The 19,943-nt window shown below is 34.6% G+C and overlaps 1 long non-coding RNA gene across 1 annotated transcript in view; it reads right to left on the bottom strand.

The window, feature by feature from the left end:
- Positions 1-19,943, bottom strand: part of LOC137627405 (uncharacterized) — a 907,682-nt gene that overhangs the window by 179,692 nt on the left and 708,047 nt on the right. Inside the window, exon 4 of the long non-coding RNA XR_011041153.1 lies at positions 330-373. This is a non-coding gene — a long non-coding RNA (uncharacterized lncRNA). The remainder of the gene's footprint in view (positions 1-329; positions 374-19,943) is intronic.

The raw sequence follows: 19,943 nt of genomic DNA, 5'->3' as shown, positions 1-19,943 counted from the left end.
AGTGAAAGGTGCAAAGATAAACATAATAAGTACAATTTTGATATATCCCAGATTATTGCAAGATTTTTTAAAATCTGATGATGAACTACAAAAGAGGTCGTAAACATGAAACTCCAGATACGTTTACACTAAAAAAAGACCGTTTCTAAATGAAGCGAAGTTGAATCCTTCATTGCAAACCAGGAAATTCCTGTAGCGATAAACATCCACATGTAAAATCAACAATAACTGCACAATAATAAACACAAACAGTCAGATAACATTTGCATTCATTTGGAAAAAAAAAATATATCAAAAAGGAGAAAATTGTTATCAGCAATTTTACTGACCTTATGGATGACGTAGTTCCGCCTGGCAATGTTTGACCAAGTATCTGAGAAGTAAAACGAAATAATCTGGTAAGTAATAATACATGAAACAAAACCCAAATTTCTCTTAATCACAACGGATTAAATTACTAATTCAAACAACTGTCCTGTTAAGCTAGAGCATGAAGTTGCGGACTTTATATAATGGAAATAAATAAAAAAATAAATAAATAAAAAAAAATATTCTTTCGACTCGTTAAAAATATACACTTAAAACATCCTAACATTGCAGTCTTTATCTCCAGCTCAAGGATTTATTATACTAGAAATATGAAAACTGGATTACTTTGTATAATATAACTACCTTTCACAAAGGGAGCACAGAACAGATATCGTTTCATATTTTGAAATAAATCTCTCGCATAATTATTTTCTTCTAAAATTTCCATTTCTTTTTACATAAACATATCTTTCCATTTCCATGTGCATATCCCTTAAACCTATTGTATATCACTATATACAATAAGTTTAAGGAATATACACTCTTACTATATCATCCAATCCACTTTTATTCTTTTCTCTTTACATAGAGCTTCAAGGATATCCAAAGTAAAAAGACCTTTTTTTATCTCTTGTTCCTACACAATCCTCGTATTTCTCCCATCCTCACATAATCTCTCTTCACGTTTCCGTCAATAGCTTCCTGATATCAATTGAAAAGTCACTGGAGCGCTTATCAACTTCCTCGTTTCAAGTAACGGAAACTGATCCGCAATATCAGATAACAAGACCTGACAGAGATCCATTGGGACATTATCGAACAGGCTTACATTCCCTCTTGTCAATGAAGTCCACTAGTTGACACGTCATTCTATACCACAAAAAAAAAAAAGAAAAAAAAAACCACAAAGAGATCACTAGAGAATTAAGAAAATATAACTTTTGCCCAATAAAACAGAAAATGTTCAGTAGACACATTTAAAAAAAAAATTAAAAAAAAATTCTTATATCAACCATCCAAGCTGTTAATTTCTTTTTAATATAAACAGAGCTTGAAGTTAATCCTCTAAATTATCAGACTTCCCCAATACATTTTTTTTTTCAAATGCATAATCCCGGTGCCAAAAATAAAAAAAAACTACTGAGTATCCTCCCGATAAAATCGTCTCCCTTTTCACATTTTTTTTAACGCTTAATCCAGGTAGACAGGCGAGAGAGGAGACACAAATTCGGTCCCTCCGTTTCACCTACAAAGAATCGTTGATTCGTAGTAGTAGTAGCGTTTGGTTCCATATAATGGCCATATGTACCTCGAATGGAGGAAGGTAATCTATTGGAAGATTGTTAGGTGGCGACGGCAGATGAACAAGGTGGTAGATTTCTTAATGGCCTATGATTAATCATGTCCAAGGGAGGCCGCACTCAGGTAGGTAAGGTTCCGAGGTACGGTTAGTTGGTAGAAAAGGGGATCTTTAAACCTTAAGTTCGGCGGGACACTGGAAATACCTAACTGATTCAGTAAGGAATTTTTTTCTTTCTTTTTAATGATAACAACAAACTTGATCAACGAAAACAAACATACAAATATAGTAAGCAAGTATATTGACACAATGTATAGCAATAAAACTGCATTTTTTTTTTTTACTAGCTTGGTACTTTAATTTTTAAATCGCCTACAGCCAACATTATTATTTTAAGTAAAAACTTACGGATGACAAAACTGAAACGGGAGTTAATGAGGAATATTCGTACATTGCATAAAATAATTACAGGAAGTCTGACAAAATCAGATTTTTGGAAGTTTGTCAAAATCAAACATGAAAATGCCCACAAGGCCTAAGGGAAAGAAAGTCGAAAGGGTGATTCCATGAACAGAAAGAGGGCGCGGTAGGTCCACGAAGGTGGCAAGATGGGCGAGAAAGGGCGGCGCTGGTGGGCGGGGCGGGTAGGCCAAGCCTTGTTATAATTCCTCTTCATCACGCTGTCAGGCCTCAGGCCAGGACCACAAACACTGGGGCTTAAGCAGCCTCACACACGCCAACCCTGATCGGGGTTTTCAACCTTTGAAGATATGTAAAGGTCACACTTCTGATATCACTACTTGAATCGATACAGTTATTATTATACTATAAAAATATCAAATATTGCTTTTAGTTGAAAGAAAATGTGTAGAAATGTCAGGGGAAAAAAAACACATTCAGAGCGTACAGACGATCATAAACAGGCCAGTTTGTCTACTGCTCTCCCACCCCCAAAGAAAAAAAAAAACATCTCATCCTTATTGGAAAGATTTACTTTTGTTAAAAATCTTTGCCAGGCCTAATGAAAAAAGGTGACCTTTATCAGATTTCTTGTCCTAATTCCTTTTGGATAACGATGAAAGTAGATGATGGAAAAAGGTACAATTACAGAAACCATCACAGTATCCCAGTAGAGCAAACTTGTTTACGATGTACTTGTCGCTGCTAATTGGTAATTGGTTTGAGATCCTTTCACTTTGTTCATAAATGAATCGATTCATTAATATTACCTGACCTCCATGGTTTTGTTCTAAGAAACTAAAGTACATTTTTGCTTAATAAATAAACCTTAAACTAGCGAAACAAGACAAATATCTGATCTTATAAAAGTATCATAATGCACACTCAATTATGAATATATCTGGTCGCATATGGTTTTATATATATGTATATATATATATATATATATATATATATATATATATATATATATATATATATATATATATATATATATATATATATATATATATATATATATATACATACATACATACATACATACATACATACATACATACATACATACATACATATATATATATATATATATATATATATATATATATATATATATATATATATATATATATATGAGAATGCCACTACATGTCTACGCAAATCCAATCACATGCAAAACATACACGAACACTGTATTGTTTGTTATCGATATAAAAACAAAGAAACAACAAAAGGGGCATTACTACCCTTTGAAGCGTATTACCTTTGCAATAACAACCTATCACTTCTCTCCCAACATATAAACCAGTAGCCTAACACATGTAGACAAATCCAAAAACACCAGCCTGGAAAGAGTGTACGAATAATAACAAATTATTACAGGAAGTTACGGCAGATAGGTAAATGTGAACGCCCTTATTACCTGCTTTGGACGCTATAATTTACCTTCCCAAAAATGAAAGCTCTCGTCCCCACAAGGTGTTCCCCAGATCCATCTGAAAATAATTAACCTGGGTGATGTGTTGTAGGTATATAATGGTCCTCGTGGTCTATACCTCCTTCCTGATGATAGGTTGGCTGGCTGGATGCGACTCTTCGCAAAGGGACAGCCGACTCTTCGAATTGGATTACGGATGGTTTACTAAAACATTTATTAATCGTTTCATTCTTGTTGGTTTGTCCTTGTTCATAGTATAAGAATTTCAGAAAAAATAAAATGTATATCATAAAATGTATTTCGATGACAAATATTCAAAGATTTGGTGTGATCATGTAATCGTGTACAATATATATATATATATATATATATATATATATATATATATATATATATATATATATATATACACACACATATATATATATATATATATATCTATATCTATATATATACATATATATATATATATATATATATATATATATATATATATATATATATACACACACACACACACATACATATTTTCCCCCGGGAAGCTGACAAGCTTATAGTGTCCAATATTCTCAGACTTTCCCTTTTTCATATAATAATCAACCATTCTTCCTTTCATTGACAACGCAGTTAATCACATTTCATCTCTAAGTATTCTCCACCATATGTACTCAAGACTTTCTACCAACTGCCTTCTCTATATAAAAAATATTTCCTTCCTCTCACAAAATTGATTCGTCACCAACAACTTCTCAAGCACCTTTCTCAAAGCCTAAATCAGCAAGTTTCTTTTCTTATATTTTTTTTTCGATGAGTCTTAATCTTTAAATACCGTCCTCTTTAATGTAGGGTAAGCCATGAGATGTTATATTACCTAAATTTTCACAATCAACTCATCGCATTTTCTCTAACACTTAACACGAACGATTTCTATGAGTTTTTCTACTGCTGAATCAAGCTCTCATTACGGAAATACAACATATTATCCGTAAACCTTCCAAGGTAACATTTGTTCCGTGAACCTTCCAAGGTAACATTTGTTCCGTAAACCTTCCAAGGTAACATATGTTCTTTAAACCTTCCGAAGTAACATTTGTTCCGTAAACCTTCAAAGGTAACATATGTTCCGTAAACCTTCAAAGGTAACATATGTTCCGTAAACCTTCCAAAGTAACATATGTTCTGTAAAGATCGCAAGGTAACATATGTTCCGTAACCCTTCCGAGGTAACACATGTTCCGTAAACCTTCCAAGCTAACATATGTTCTTTAAACCATCCAAGGTAACATATGTTCCGTAAACCTTCCAAGGTAACATACTGTAGGTTCCGTAAACCTTCCAAGGTAACATTTGTTTCGTAAACCTTTCAAGGTAACATTTCTTTCGTAAACCTACCCAAGTAACATTTGTTTCGTAAACCTTCCAAAGTAACATTTGTTCCGTAAACCTCCCAAGGTACGGCAATTCTTCGTTCTTCAACTGTTTCATTGCATATTTAGCATCAATCAAGCATTAAGTTAATTCCCGTTACTTATTTACTCAAAATACAAATGCCATCGACATAAATCTCACTCTCTCTCTCGATATCTTTATCTTTATTCAATTCCCTTCACTCCACTTATTTCTTTACATACAATGTATAGAACATCATGAAAACGTAATCGCATAAGATGGTATTTTCTGATCTGCAAACGTATTTGTGCCTATGTATAATGAAATATATTGTTTACCTAAATGCTGGAAATAAAATATCTAACTTGACACATCAAAGTTATGATGTCTATTATGCTAATATATTTTTCTTGATGTAAATATGAACGTGTCAACAATAAATTAAAAAAATACATTATCATCAGCTGAACACCTGTTTACAAAAATAAACTAAAATGAGTAGAAATATATAACTAAGAGAGAGAGAGAGAGAGAGAGAGAGAGAGAGAGAGAGAGAGAGAGAGAGAGAGAGAGAGAGAGAGAGAGAGAGAGAAAGAAACTAAAAGCTAAATAACACGTAATGCATGATTTAAATTACCATTAAGAAATTACTCTTATTACACTCATTTCTAAAGTCACTGTCAATCTATATACAATAATGCGTAACACCGACTGGAGCAATTTGGTGACCTGTAAATACAAAAGAATATTTAAAATCCATTTAAATTCTTTTGTTTAATTTCAATATTGGTTTCCTTTGTGTCTTCTTAACATGCAACGTGGATGTGTTCAAATGCCATAGGGATGATTTTAAAACAACTGTATACTATTATTAACATTAATTCATATATCATTTTCATCTGAAATTAGGGTTTATGATTTTGTAAATCGACATTAAGCTGTTTTCCGTAGCCGGGGTGAAAACGATAACAAAATCACCTGTGCTGCTTTTATAATTTTACTGTCAAAGTGTGGAGAACAACTTGATGCAGAAACAAAAGTTAAACAACATATTATACAGACTATCATCCCCCTCTAACTTATACGACTTTTCACGCATCATGGATACTAAGATCCTTCCTTTACACCATCTATTGAGCATTTTAATTTTTCCTCTCTCTCTCTCTCTCTCTCTCTCTCTCTCTCTCTCTCTCTCTCTCTCTCTCTCTCTCTCTCTCTCTCTCTCTCTCTCTCTCTCGACTTTAATCAAAATATCATCTACTTTTTTTCTCTTGATATGACCAAATAAAAACAATGGTCCATCCTTCCATCCATACTAACCATTATACTATTACTACATATTTATATTTCTCACTCTTTCAATACCTCTCACGCTATAAATGCGACACATCCAATACACTCATTTTAAAAACTTCAACCCTTTTCTTTCATTTGAATTTAAGAGAACTTCCCATTTTTACTTCATAAATATGATTTATCTCAACACTACCTTCCTCGTCCTGTTGGAGTCTATACGCTCACTACAAGTTTTTACAAATACTTTGCAAATATTCTGCCTTCTTTCTTGTTTCACCCATCCTTTGACCTAAATCTTTCCTCCACCTACTGTACCATCATCATTTATATCTGCTCCCAATTAACCTATATGCAATAAACTGTATCATTCATAAAAACATTTTGTTCCAAATTCTCAAATTCCATATATCACCAGAACCTTATTCGAGCCCATATTTACTTTCTCCTCTTGCAAACACTTAAAATGATAACTCACTAGTCTTGCAGTTCCCTTCATTATCTCTATGAAACAATGTATCATGTGCAAACACCAACATTTCTAAACTACGCTAATGACCCACTTTCTCATTACACAGCTTTGTACCTAAATATTGTTTTTTCAAGCATTACGATATCTATAAAGATAAATTGCAATGCAAATGTAACATCCTTTTTCAAATTCCCTTTGATACCAAGCCAGTGATTTCTTGAGTCGCTTTCATAAAAGAAAATTCTAATCTTTCCTAATTTATCTTCTATACCAATTATCTTTAATGCCATCCAACATGTTTTTATTAATTCTATCAAAATTGTTTATTAGATTAATGTGTGCAGCAGGCTTTTTTTTCTTTTACATTTAAATTTTTCATATAACTTTTAGTATGAAGGTTTCATAAACACTACATTCTCATGTATCCGCCATTATTTTGCGTTACCTTTTCATTCCAAATTATACCAATGATGTATTCCGTAACATTGTGACCCAATGTTTTTACATTACAAATCACAGCATTTACCTTATTACAAAAGAGCTAGCGCGTTGCACATTGGTCGGAGGGCGGCATCATCAGACAGTAAGACACAGCAGTGAGGGGGAAGACGGGAGGGAGTGGCCACTCCGGTGGTCACCAATGTGCGAGGCAACAGTTAGGTAATAACTTAAGAGGCGAGGTGAATGCAACTAAACTTTATTAAACAGACATCGAGCTTATACACTGAGACTTGCGAGCAAGAACGTCATAAAAATTCAAGCACAATTACAGTATGAGTTATTAGGTTTATACAGGTTGGTTTATCAACAGTGCAGGGAAGAACGAGTGATAGTATATAAAAGCAAAACCGTTACAGTGTACGAACGTGTATGAAACACGTGCGGTACAAGATTAAAGATTAGTAAATGCAGGAAAGGGAAAGACACAGAGAATATGTCAATAGTAGCTAAAAGCTATAGATTTGAGGAAGGGACTGTACCTACAGTATTAGAGTATTAAGACGCTTCTGTGGATGGCTGAAAAGAGTGCGTGTCAGTTACATGATTGTCTGGTCAAGACTGAGAGTGGCTGGATAGAATTGAAATCATGATAGTTTAGAGTCCTGGAATGGACAGCAATGCAAGTAAAAGAGCATACTCTCAGGAGAATCTAAATGTGTGTGGGCTGAACGAGGAAAATCTGACAGGGAGGTTGTGCTAGGAGTTAACGGCATAGATAGGCAACCGAGAAAGAAACCTGTGTATGGCTTTCCAAAACTAAATAAGAATGTCAAAATGCTTTTGGATAAGACAATGATGGTAGGAAATATATGGTTTCCATAGACGAATATTCTTAAGCAGGCCTATTTGGTAAAGAGGAATAGGTAAAGTAACAGTCTGCTATATCACACGGTAGTAAGTGGTGGATGAATATGAAAGATTCAGTGAAGAAAAAAAAAATCAGTTGAAATACAACAGCAAGTCAGAAGACCCCATGCACATTAAATATGAATATGGATGGGGTCGTTTAAAAATGACATAAAAGAACTCGAGTAATTAAATAGAGATGAGAATAAAAAAAAAAAAAATGTTTTGGTGAGCATATGAACTTATTTCAAGGGATGTAAATGTCGAGAGACAGGTTAATGGACAAAAAAATCTTAAAATTCAAATGTAAACGAAGCGACTCTGTCTGAAGTGAATGCAGTTCTTTGTCCATGGAATGATATGATCAAAGGATAAAGCAGTTGATTGACACTAACAGGGAAACGGTTGATGCTTGGCAATGCTTGTGGAAGTGACTGGATGATGCAAGGACAGTAATTAAGAACTAGTAGATTACAAATATGCCAGTTGACGTGATTATTAATTGACATACACGAGTTCAGTAGTGACAGTGTAATTGTGTACCTAACCAGGAATTACAAGGTGTATCTGAATAACATTAAGTTTCTAAACGGTAGGAACGAGGACAGCTATTCCACATAGAACCATTACTTAACCTAACATAGAAGGCGTATGGTAGGATTTGGATGAGAAAATGGGCAAGATGAAAGAATTATACGGGAAGAACAGCATTGGCCAAGACAAATCAAGTGTAGCGATCAAGTGTTTATTATTATTATTACTAGCCAAGTTACAACCCTAGTTAGAAAAGCAAGATGCTATTAGCACAAGGGCTCCAAAAAGGAAAAATAGCCCAGTGAAGAAAGAAAATGAAATTGATAAACGATATAAGTAATGAAAAAATAAAATAAAATATTTAAAAAAAACATTAACAACATTAAAACTGATAATTGATATATAGACTATAAAAAGACTTATGTCAGACTGTTCAACATAAAAACTTTGCTGCAAGTTTGAAATTTTGAAGTTCTACTGATTCAACTACCCGATTAAGAAGATAATACCACAACTTGGTCACAAATGGAATAAAACTTCTAGAATACTGTGTAGTATTGAGCCTCATGATGGAGAAGGCCTGACTATAGAATTAACATAGCTGAGAAGTTTGAAAGCATGGAAAAAAATTAAGCCAAATACACGGTCATCGAAGATAAAAACTTACGATAAAATCTTTGGACAGTCATGTTACTGCATTGTGAGTTGTTTAGAAGAATTCAAAGTTTTCCTAGTTGAGTGAAGCGTTTGTTGGAAAGTAGGGGTTTATTAACTTAATCGAATCACAAAGAATGATTAACATCACAATTAGACTATATCTTCCTACAAACCCATACAGACAAAAAACATTACTGTTAAAGAAAAAAATTCTAAATAAGACAGAAATAAAATTATTTAATATGATAAAATTTCCGTTTAGACTAAATACTAAAACCTTAAGCATGAAAATATGACCTAACCCCTACTACTACAATATAAAAACGATCGTGAGTAGAGAGACCATTGGCTGTTCACAAATACACAGAATAGGAAAAGGAAGTCAATAAAACTCCAATTAATTCATTAAACTAATTACTTCACCAGACTTTTCTGTCTCATTAATATTCATGATGTTAGTAAAAGTAGCCTCTAATTATCAACTTCCAGTATCAAATCCCTAAATGATTATGAAATTATATACATAAATCAGAAAAATATATATAAAAGTATATATTCATATAAAAGGAACGTCAACATTCCACATTAATAACATAAATAAATCAAGTACTAATCCTGGGTCAGATGTTCTGACCCAACAGAAGGAAGTGTCTCTGTGAAGGAAGTGTGTGGGCCACATACATTTATCTTTGGGGAAGGGACGGGGAATTAATTACAATTAACAAGAAACACTAAGGGATGACAGGAAGTAAACAATTATGAAGAACAACCGTGGCGGACAGACTCTGATAATGAGGGAAAACACTTCGAGACCAATTAGGATTAGAGAGTAAAGGAATAAACGAATAAACGTAAATTTATGAACATTACGAATAATCGAGTTCACACATGCGCATATATATATATATATATATATATATATATATATATATATATATATATATATATATATATATATACACACACATATATATATATATATATATAATATACACATACATATATACACACATATATATGTATGTATATATATATATATATATATATATATATATATATATATATATATAAACACCCCTCTCCACCCAAGCTAGGACCAAGGAGGGCCAGGCAATGTCTGCTGATGACTCAGCAGATAGACCTATAGGCTCCCCCAAACCCTCCATCCTTAGCTCATAAGGATGGTGAGGTTACAGCGACCAAAGAAACTAACGAGTTTGAGCGGGACTCGAACCCCAGTCTGGCGATCGCCAGTAGGGGACGTTACTATATCATTGGATATAAAATAAAAGGGAATCCCGAACTGTACAATTGTTAAACCCACCACATAATCATTAAACTTCAATTCCAATCAATAGGATAAACTTAAAATATATTGACTACAATAATCTAATGGCCAACAACTAATTAAATCTCTGACAACTTCAAGGTACACCAATCTCTCTCTCTCTCTCTCTCTCTCTCTCTCTCTCTCTCTCTCTCTCTCTCTCTCTCTCTCTCTCTCTCTCTCTCATTTTCAAACCTTAGCATCATCATAAAAAAAAATCAATTTCATCACTCCCCTATCAAGTCCCTTTGTCATGAAATGTGTGGGAAAAAGAGCGTAAAAAACAGATAATGGAAGCAATTTTCCCCAATTTCGTTTGGTTAGTTTCCGCGTTGTCATGAAGGTGTGATTATAGAAAATAAAGAAAAAATAAAGAGCCTATATCAAAAGAAATTAAAAACAGCATTTAGTCCCCATATATCAGCTTCCACGAACAGACAAAATAACAAGGGAGGAGGCCGATAAGTCCAAGTCTCATTATAGGCCGAAAAGCAAGACGGATCTCTCCTCAAGTGCAGAGGCGTCATTATAGATGGCCTTGAGATGATAATGACGATGATGAAAGTGACGAGATAGATTTTACGTTAAAAAATGGCATAATAGTAAAGACGAATCATTAATGGTACCGGCTGAATCACCCTCATTATAACGTCGCCCGACAGGTGATACAAATCTAGTCTGAGTCATAGTCCACGTAATTAATCACATTAATACTAAATGGAGCGGGTCGTTAGACGACATTATGAAATGGAGAAATTTTAAGCATTTTCTCTAACATAGGAAATGGCAGACAAAAGTCCTGAGTAGACATCTATTCAGTCTGTCTGTTTCTGATGAAAATGATCGATGACGTACATGTTTTAGAACGAGTAATACCAAGAGGTACTAAATTCAATATTTGCTAATCTTTATGTCTGTTACCGAGTGAGAAACCTTGTACGCTCAAGAGGAAAGGAGTATAATGGAAATATATATAAGTATAAAGAGTTAGCATCAGTCATGTTTAATTGGTTTGGGGAGATTTGGTAAAATAATAAAAACACAATTTACAAAAGTATGATATAGAAAACCCTTAAACAATAACTACCAGTATTTATTAGATTTCTTTGAAATCAATAGATTGGTAATTATTCTTTCCCTGTTAGTCATAAGAAAAAAAGGGAATTCAATCCGTCTTAGACAGCTTCAACATTACACAATAGTGAGGGAAAATTATTTTGAAATACAAAGATAAAAAATTTTAAAATTCCATTTCCTCCGGATATTAGTCGGAGGGCTGGATAAGATTTATTCATAATATTGACAATAGGATATTTGAATATCTAATTAGGTTAAACTTTTTCATCCATCACGGATATGAGACATCTCTAATTGCGCAATCCTGGCGTTTAGCAAAGGGGGGCCATTTCTTAATACCCATCAAAGAAATGTTAAAAGCCTATGATTTTGATCCTTTTCCAATATTAGGATAGAGGTGTAAGATTAGTATTACTTGATGGAGCTTGATTCTCTTGACTTTCGTTCGGTAGACTATTCATAAACGAGCCTAATTTGATTTGCACAGCCTCACATTGTTAGTAATATTAATACAAATGGCAACGAAAGACATACTGCGCGCCTGTACAGGTCAAATAAGGCATATATATTTTTTTTTGGGGGGGGGGGGTAAAAAGAATCTGTTCAGAATCAAGCGCTCTCATAAAAGGTAAGCATCAACTCTCCATACCAATTTTTTTTTAAAAAATAACATTGGCATTAACATTTCTTATCGGGGATATTAATTAATGTTTAATTCCCGTGGTGGATGAAGAGGTGTATTGCGGTTTATCTATTCAAATATTTTCTACTCAATATGATTAAATCATTTCCAGCTCTATGACTATATTCTTTGAACGACTTTACAGTTTCAGTGAAACTTCCGAGGAAAAATACCCAGGTCGTTACTTTGCCTACCGAAAAACCATCATTATTAGAAGAAGAAACAGGGAATTGGTTTAAAATGTCTTTAACCTTGGCAAAAGTATTTTGAAAGACCGCTTACAGATCTAAAGGCCAATCATAAATGGCAGAGGCCAGGGAAAGTGACAGTGCCCTATGAGGCAGGACAATGCCCTAGAGACTGACCAGATATACATATGATCAGCGCTCAAGGCCCCCTCTCCACCCAAGGTAGGATCAAGGAGGACCATGCAATGGCTGCTGATGACTCAGCAGATAGACCTAAAAGCTCCCTTAAACCCCACATCATTAGCTCACAAGGATGATGATGTTACAGCGACCAAAAGTACTAACGAATTTGAGCAGGACTCGAACCCGATTCTGGCGTTCACCAGTCAGGAGCGTTACCGCATCGACCACCACAACCCTTAACTCACAACTTACAAAGAACATCATCATCAAATATATTTCATTCAGGCAATGACTTCTTAAAAATCATACGCTGGACGGCATTTTCCAAATATTGAGTACTAATGGTGATTATTTCATGTACCTTCTTGCATTCACCTTTTTCTTATCCCTGAGCCTGGTCGACAAAAAGGACTTTAGGTTTCCTTTCTCATTCTGGTTAAAAAAAAAAAAAGACTGCCGCTAAAAAACTTCCCTGAACAATCATTCTAGTCAAAACAAAAGTAAATTAGTAAGTTACACCTCCGAAAATGACGAATAATTTCCCAAATAGCGACTTGGCATGACCTTCTCTTTGAAAACTCCCGACTAATCTCTCCAAGGCACTGTGTTGGCATGAACTTGTTTCGTCTAGACGTTAGCTCAAGTCTTCGATTTAACCTCTGTTGGTGGTCTAGATGTCAAGAGAAACAGCTCTAGCTAACCGGCTTCAATCATTAAAATAAATATACCTCAAGGATATAATTGAATCGCGAGTGTCGGCAATGTTGTCGAGCACAGCTCCAACCTATTACAGGTTTCGAGAGAGCAGTTATTAAATACTCGGAATCAAGCTTCTTGATGGGTCGGTTTCCTACACACACACATACTCACCCCCCCCCCCTTCTCAGAGAGAGAGAGAGAGAGAGAGAGAGAGAGAGAGAGAGAGATTGACTACAAGCTGAATCTAAGTATGAATTCGCAGTTTTATTCTAATCGTACATTGGCCTTTTATTCTGCCTACGAATAAAAGGACAATGAAAAAAAAATACATGTATTGATAAACTAAAAACAATACCTTCCTTATATCTATTCCTCCAACCTTATCTATTCATTTGTTTATTCTCTCTCTCTCTCTCTCTCTCTCTCTCTCTCTCTCTCTCTCTATATATATATATATATATATATATAGAGAGAGAGAGAGAGAGAGAGAGAGAGAGAGAGAGAGAGAGAGAGAGAGAGAGAGAGAGAGAGAGACACACACACACACACAAATGCAGTATCAAAATTACTTATAAAAGACCTTCCTTACTATCATTGCACATTTCAGCTAAACATCGAAGCATTAAGGCAAGTCATATTAACCCGCACAGAAGGACTTTCAATAACCCAAAACCGCAAGGGACCAAGCCATGCCGAATTAAGAGTACGCATCATTCTTTTATTTCCGCTTACCGTCACCAAAGTCCCTGGTGCGCACTCCAAAAACAGAGCGGTTTCCAAAGACCGTAATTTATTTGTGGAGAAACTCGATGATTTGACTTCGGTAGCGTGATGGTGGTAGCGCCACGGACTAGAGGGCAACTAATAATATAGGGGTAGGGGGTTACGGGGGGAAAGGAGATGATAGGGATATGTCAATAAAAATAAGGGGGGGGGGGTTCAGGATGATATCAAAGAGGTGGAGGCGGGGTTTAGACAAAGGTTGACTTCCGGCTGAGTGGGTGGTCTAACGCAATACACCTTTGGCAGGTGAAAGAGGGAGATTAGACTCAAGACATGGCGAGCTATCATGCAGGTGAAGATTGCACTGGATTAGAAGAAATGCCGGCTGGATGTAAAAAGGCATGCGGCGGGTAATAGATTTAACCAAAAAAAGGAAAAAAAATAATAGCCGTAACCAGTAGCTTTAACGAGGTGGGAACAAGTGGTTAAAACAAAGTGCAGACGTTTATCCCCGGAGTATATTCACTTGGGAGTCACCAAGTACAAATGGAAGGTGATAGTCACTTTAATCATAGTCAGGTCTTGTGATGGCATACAAAAACAAGAATTAATACGATATCATAAATCTAAATGCTTAACACGTGGATTATAAGGGTAAAAATTCTTTTGGTACGAACATTAAACATGAATATTATCTCTTTTAATAACTAATAACCGATTAAAAAATAAAATATAAAATGGCCTCTAGAATAAACCGATAGTTGGATAAAAGGTGGAAAATGCAGCAAAGCGACAAAACGTTTTGCGAATGAAAATCTGAAGATTTGTTCACAGGAAGACCGCGTTCTGAAGGACAAGTGGCTGTGCTTCAAGAATGTAGTTCCAAACCAAGTGAATATAATTCAAGAATACAATTCTTAAGAGAAACTAATATATTTTTCAAGAATACTGTTCCTAAATGACACGTAGATATATTTCCAAAAATAATTAAAATAATTATTTGAAAAAAAGAGATGATATGCCTTAAGGAAAAAGTTCAAAGTAAACAAGAATAAGTATTTAAGAGACATACGAGTATGCATAAAAAATTAATTTCATAATCGAAAAAGATAATATCCAGGAATGATCACCAGTTGTCACAAAAAGGATATACTTCCAGGAAAAGGTTCGTAATAAACAGGGGTGTATTAAAGAATAATAAACGGCTGTTGTTCTAAGAACCAAAGGGTATGCTTCAAGGATAAAATTCATATTAGACAAGACTACATTCAAGAATAATGACCGCCAGTATGTTCAACCGGCGAACTGCCCGCAAGAACGTTTTTACGTCATGTGGCCGACGACAGTGTCTTCACACGCTCGCCAAAATTAGAGGTGCCGTAGTTCTCATGGTATAATTAAAAATAAAATAACACTTGGTAGTACCAGGAGGGCCCATCTACTGGTAGTTAGCGCTCCTATTCATCACGGCAAAAGGGGTGCTATCAAGTGATGAATTATCTCGGACCGCCTTGTAGCTGTTGTTGTTTTTGTTGTTGTTACTGGCTACCAACTCCTTTACAGGGTATCTGAGCAACTACCCAAGCTCAAGGAAGGAATGAGTTATGGGGGTAAGAGTTATAATTTTCATTTAACAAGTACAGGTAGAGCTATTGAATGGCATCTGGGGAAACTGCAATTCAAATTTTCTTACTGAAGAACTTATCATGTGCATACAAATATGCATGTTAGTGAGCATATAATCATGCAAATATATATATATATATATACATATATGTAAATATATACGTATGAAAACTATATATATATATATATATATATATATATATATATATATATATATATATATATATATATACATATACACACACACACACACATATATATATATATATATATATATATATATATATATATATATATATATATATATATATAGACGCACAAACTATGTATAGAGTACATGGATGGGATTCAACACAATAGTGCGCTCAAACAGATATAAATTTCTACCTCATACTGGGATCGAACCATAGTCTCTTTAAGAGAAAGGCAAGGTCGCTATCAATCATGCCAGCAGATTAACACTAAGAGTCGGAAAAAGAGCAACAACGATACTATTAAAGAAGAGGATATTTTAACAACATGTAAAAAAAAAGAAATGGATGTGGGGAAGGACATATAATCAGAATGACAGATAATAGATGAACATTGAGAATAACAAAATGGCTAATAGATATTACAAACGAAGCAAAAGGAAGAGACGACGATGAATTTACGAGCTAAGAAAATTTGCGGGTATAGACTATCATAGAAAGACCACAAACAGACGGGATGGAAGGGCATGTCTGAGACCTTTGTCTTGCAGTGGACTAGCAACGGATATATATATATATATATATATATGTGTGTGTGTGTGTGTGTGTGTGTGTGTGCGCGTGCGTGCGTATTACACATTTACTCACCCACAAAGCAAACGACTACAACTTCGGAACAGTAATATCCATTTATCGTCTTCAATCAAGTCATAATAACAAGAAGAGATAGAAAAGAGGCCAGACTCACCCAAAGATACTTAAGAGACGATTTGTTAAAGTAGACAAACGGCGAAATCATCCTTCCTCACATGAAATTGGAGTTAACAGAGACTGCGTCAGTCATATTTTAAGCTTAAAATATTGCTTCGCTCTCGGACCATTATATGCTAAATACATGCATTCCATATTTATTCTTTTATAAATTCCTGGGGAGCAGTGTGACAAATACGTTATGACCGGAAATTGAGGTAAATTTTACCACTTATCTAAGTAAATACAGTTCTGACGTTTGAAAAAGGCAGGTTCTTTGTGGAATATTTCAAGTTATTTTATTTCAGGGAGGAATGAATGTTGAAATAAGAAGAATAAACACAACATATATGTATAATGAGATGAGAGTTATAAATTGCGCATAAACGGCACCAGATTGTTTAACCTTACATTCATTCCAAGGATGTAATGTTTTGCTCAACAAGTTTTCCATTCAAAACCTCAAATTTGATTTGTGTGTAAAAAGAGAAAAAATAAAGGAGCCGATTGTAGTAATGTGTAAACTTCAATCAAATAGCTTTCCCCTTCCTCAGCAACGCCTTTCCTTTTTACCCCTCCACCTTTTTCCGCTGATAAAACTCAATATGTACTATAATCACTAACTTAAAAATGTTAATAAACAAAATATAAAATACAAAATTAAATCCATAATAATTCCCATCGATGAAAGGATGAAAATCTATAAAATTTCAATTTTTTAAATGCTTGAAAAATTGAGAAACATTCTACAAAATTTTAGAGCAACTTGTTGAAAGACATTAATGATGCCAAAACAAATGCACAAGTATTAGGAAACTTCCAATTGGAGAGGTATAATTGCAAAGTATCTGGAGTGACAGCCTTAAATTCACTGTTATGTTTAAGTTGAGGCATATTTTTTCTTTTAAGGGGGTGGTTCAATCAACAACAATGATGTTGTACATAATACTTCATTGCGTCAGTAACGTTCCATAAAGTTGCAACCTTTTTTTTTACCCTCAGTATATATATATATATATATATATATATATATATATATATATATATATATATATATATATATATATATATATATATATATATATATATATATATATGTGTGTGTGTGTGTGTGTGTTACAGGTAACGATGGTCTCTTGCTATCAAACACCAATTACTCTTTAATTACTCAATAACAGCGTACGTCAAAAATCATCTAATTCAAAGCATTCTAGACTACACATACACAGTATAGCATCCTGTGCGCAAAAACATACAAATAAACACACATACACACACACTCACATATATATATACATATATATATATATATATATATATATATATATATATATATATATATATATATATATATATATTTACTTGGAAATAAGCTCGCTATCTACATCTTATCCACCATGACTTTGACCCACCGCAATTTCCTTACTAAAAGGTATATAGTTCACTGCGACAGAGTAACATAAGGTTTTAACAATAGGACACAAAATAATCTCGCCTGTCCATGTGCGGTTGTACGCAAATAAGCACGTTCTATTCTTTTTTCACAGCTAGAGAGTTAGGGGGTCCTTTGACTGGGCAGTGCTACATTGGATTCTTCTCTCTGGTTACGGTTCTTTCCCTTTGCCTACACAGACACCGAATAGTCTGGCCTATTCTTTACAGATTCTCCTCTGACCTTATACACCTAACAACACTAAGATTACCAAACAATTCTTCTTCACCCAAGGAGTTAACTACGGCAATGTAATTGTTCAGTGGCTACTTTCCTCTTGGTAAGGGTAGAAGAGACTCTTTAGCTATGGTAAGCAGCTCTTAAAGGAGAAGGACACTCCAAAATCAAACCATTGTTCTCTAGTCTTGGGTAGTGCTATAGCCTCTGTACCATGGTCTTCCACTGTCTTGGGTTAGAGTTCTGTTGCTTGAGGATACAATCTGGCACACTGTTCTATCTAGTTTCTCTTCCTCTTGTTTTGTTGAAGTTTTTATTGTTTATATAAGAAATATTTATTTTAATGTTGTTACTATTCTTGAAACATTTTATTTGTCCTTGTTTCCTTTTCTCACTGGGCTATTTTCCCTGGTGGGGCCACTGGGCTTATATCATCCTGCTTTTCCAACCAGGGCTGTAGCTTAGCATTTGATAATAATAATAATAATAATAATAATAATAATAATAATAACCACCACTTTACATCCTCGAGTTAGGAGAAGCCTTGGATAGAGTGGTATGTCAAAAAAAAAAATCTCTGGTAGAAAAAAAAAAAAAAAAGGCCACACAAGAGAAAACAACCACAAAAATGCTTTTAGAACAAAGTTCAATCCTATTTTATCTTTATAACCAATTATTCTATTTCGGTTACGTGGAACAGCCGGATATCGCATACTGAGGAAAACACGGTCCGTATACAGCATTCCCGATCTGATTTACAAAGATAAAAGGAGACATCTTAGAACGACTAATTAATGCTAACTGCTGGAGAGAGCTATGTGTTCTGGACCTCAGACGAATGCCATATGCCCTGGCGAAAAAGGAGGATTTTAATGGAGAAGCTGAGAGTGTGCTATAACAATTAAGAATGTGGGTCTATACAATAGCAGCTGTTTTCTACAGTATAAAGCTAACGAAGGCTCTCCTACTCCCAAACACCAATTACTCTTTTATCGTTGTTTTTTCTTTATGCCATTTCCTTAACGATACAACAGATCTATTTGAGGTAGAGAATATATTTTCTCCTTATGGGATGGTCACATTATTTAGAATATGAAAATAACATATAGCTTTTATTTTACGCAAATTATTTTCTTCATTGTGGTCTATATCAGGATAAAAATGCTTTAGCTATACATTTAGGACATACACGCATAACAAAAACCTCCTTACAGAATGAAACTGTGTAGCGTATTTCACATGGAAAAAAAAAAAATACCGCCTCGAGGTAATTTCCTGTGGAGTTTGCTATCGTCTATGGCCGTGCATTCTTTTCACTTACTCCCTCCCATCATCTTGACTCCTGTAATCTCAAGCCCATCTAACCGTCTCAAGCGCCCATTACTCTCTCCCATCATCAGGATGGGGTCCATCCACCCATCTCTCCCCAGAAGGTACCCACCTCCTCCATCAAAATGATAACCACGGATCCTCGTAGAGGGGGTAATAGGGATAATGGCAGATGAATTCTTTTTACGACATTAGTTTTATGCTCTGGTAATGACTATGTCCGGCCTCTTGCCACCAAGGACAGTGAGAATTTATGGAGTGGGAGTAACAGCACAAGTAACACGAAGGAGAGACGGGTTAG

This window comes from Palaemon carinicauda, chromosome 35 (genome assembly GCF_036898095.1).
Source record: "Palaemon carinicauda isolate YSFRI2023 chromosome 35, ASM3689809v2, whole genome shotgun sequence".
NCBI classification, from domain to species: Eukaryota; Metazoa; Arthropoda; class Malacostraca; order Decapoda; family Palaemonidae; genus Palaemon; species Palaemon carinicauda.
The sequence above is the reverse complement of the archived record's forward strand: the minus strand, read 5'-3'. Positions and strand labels throughout refer to the sequence as shown.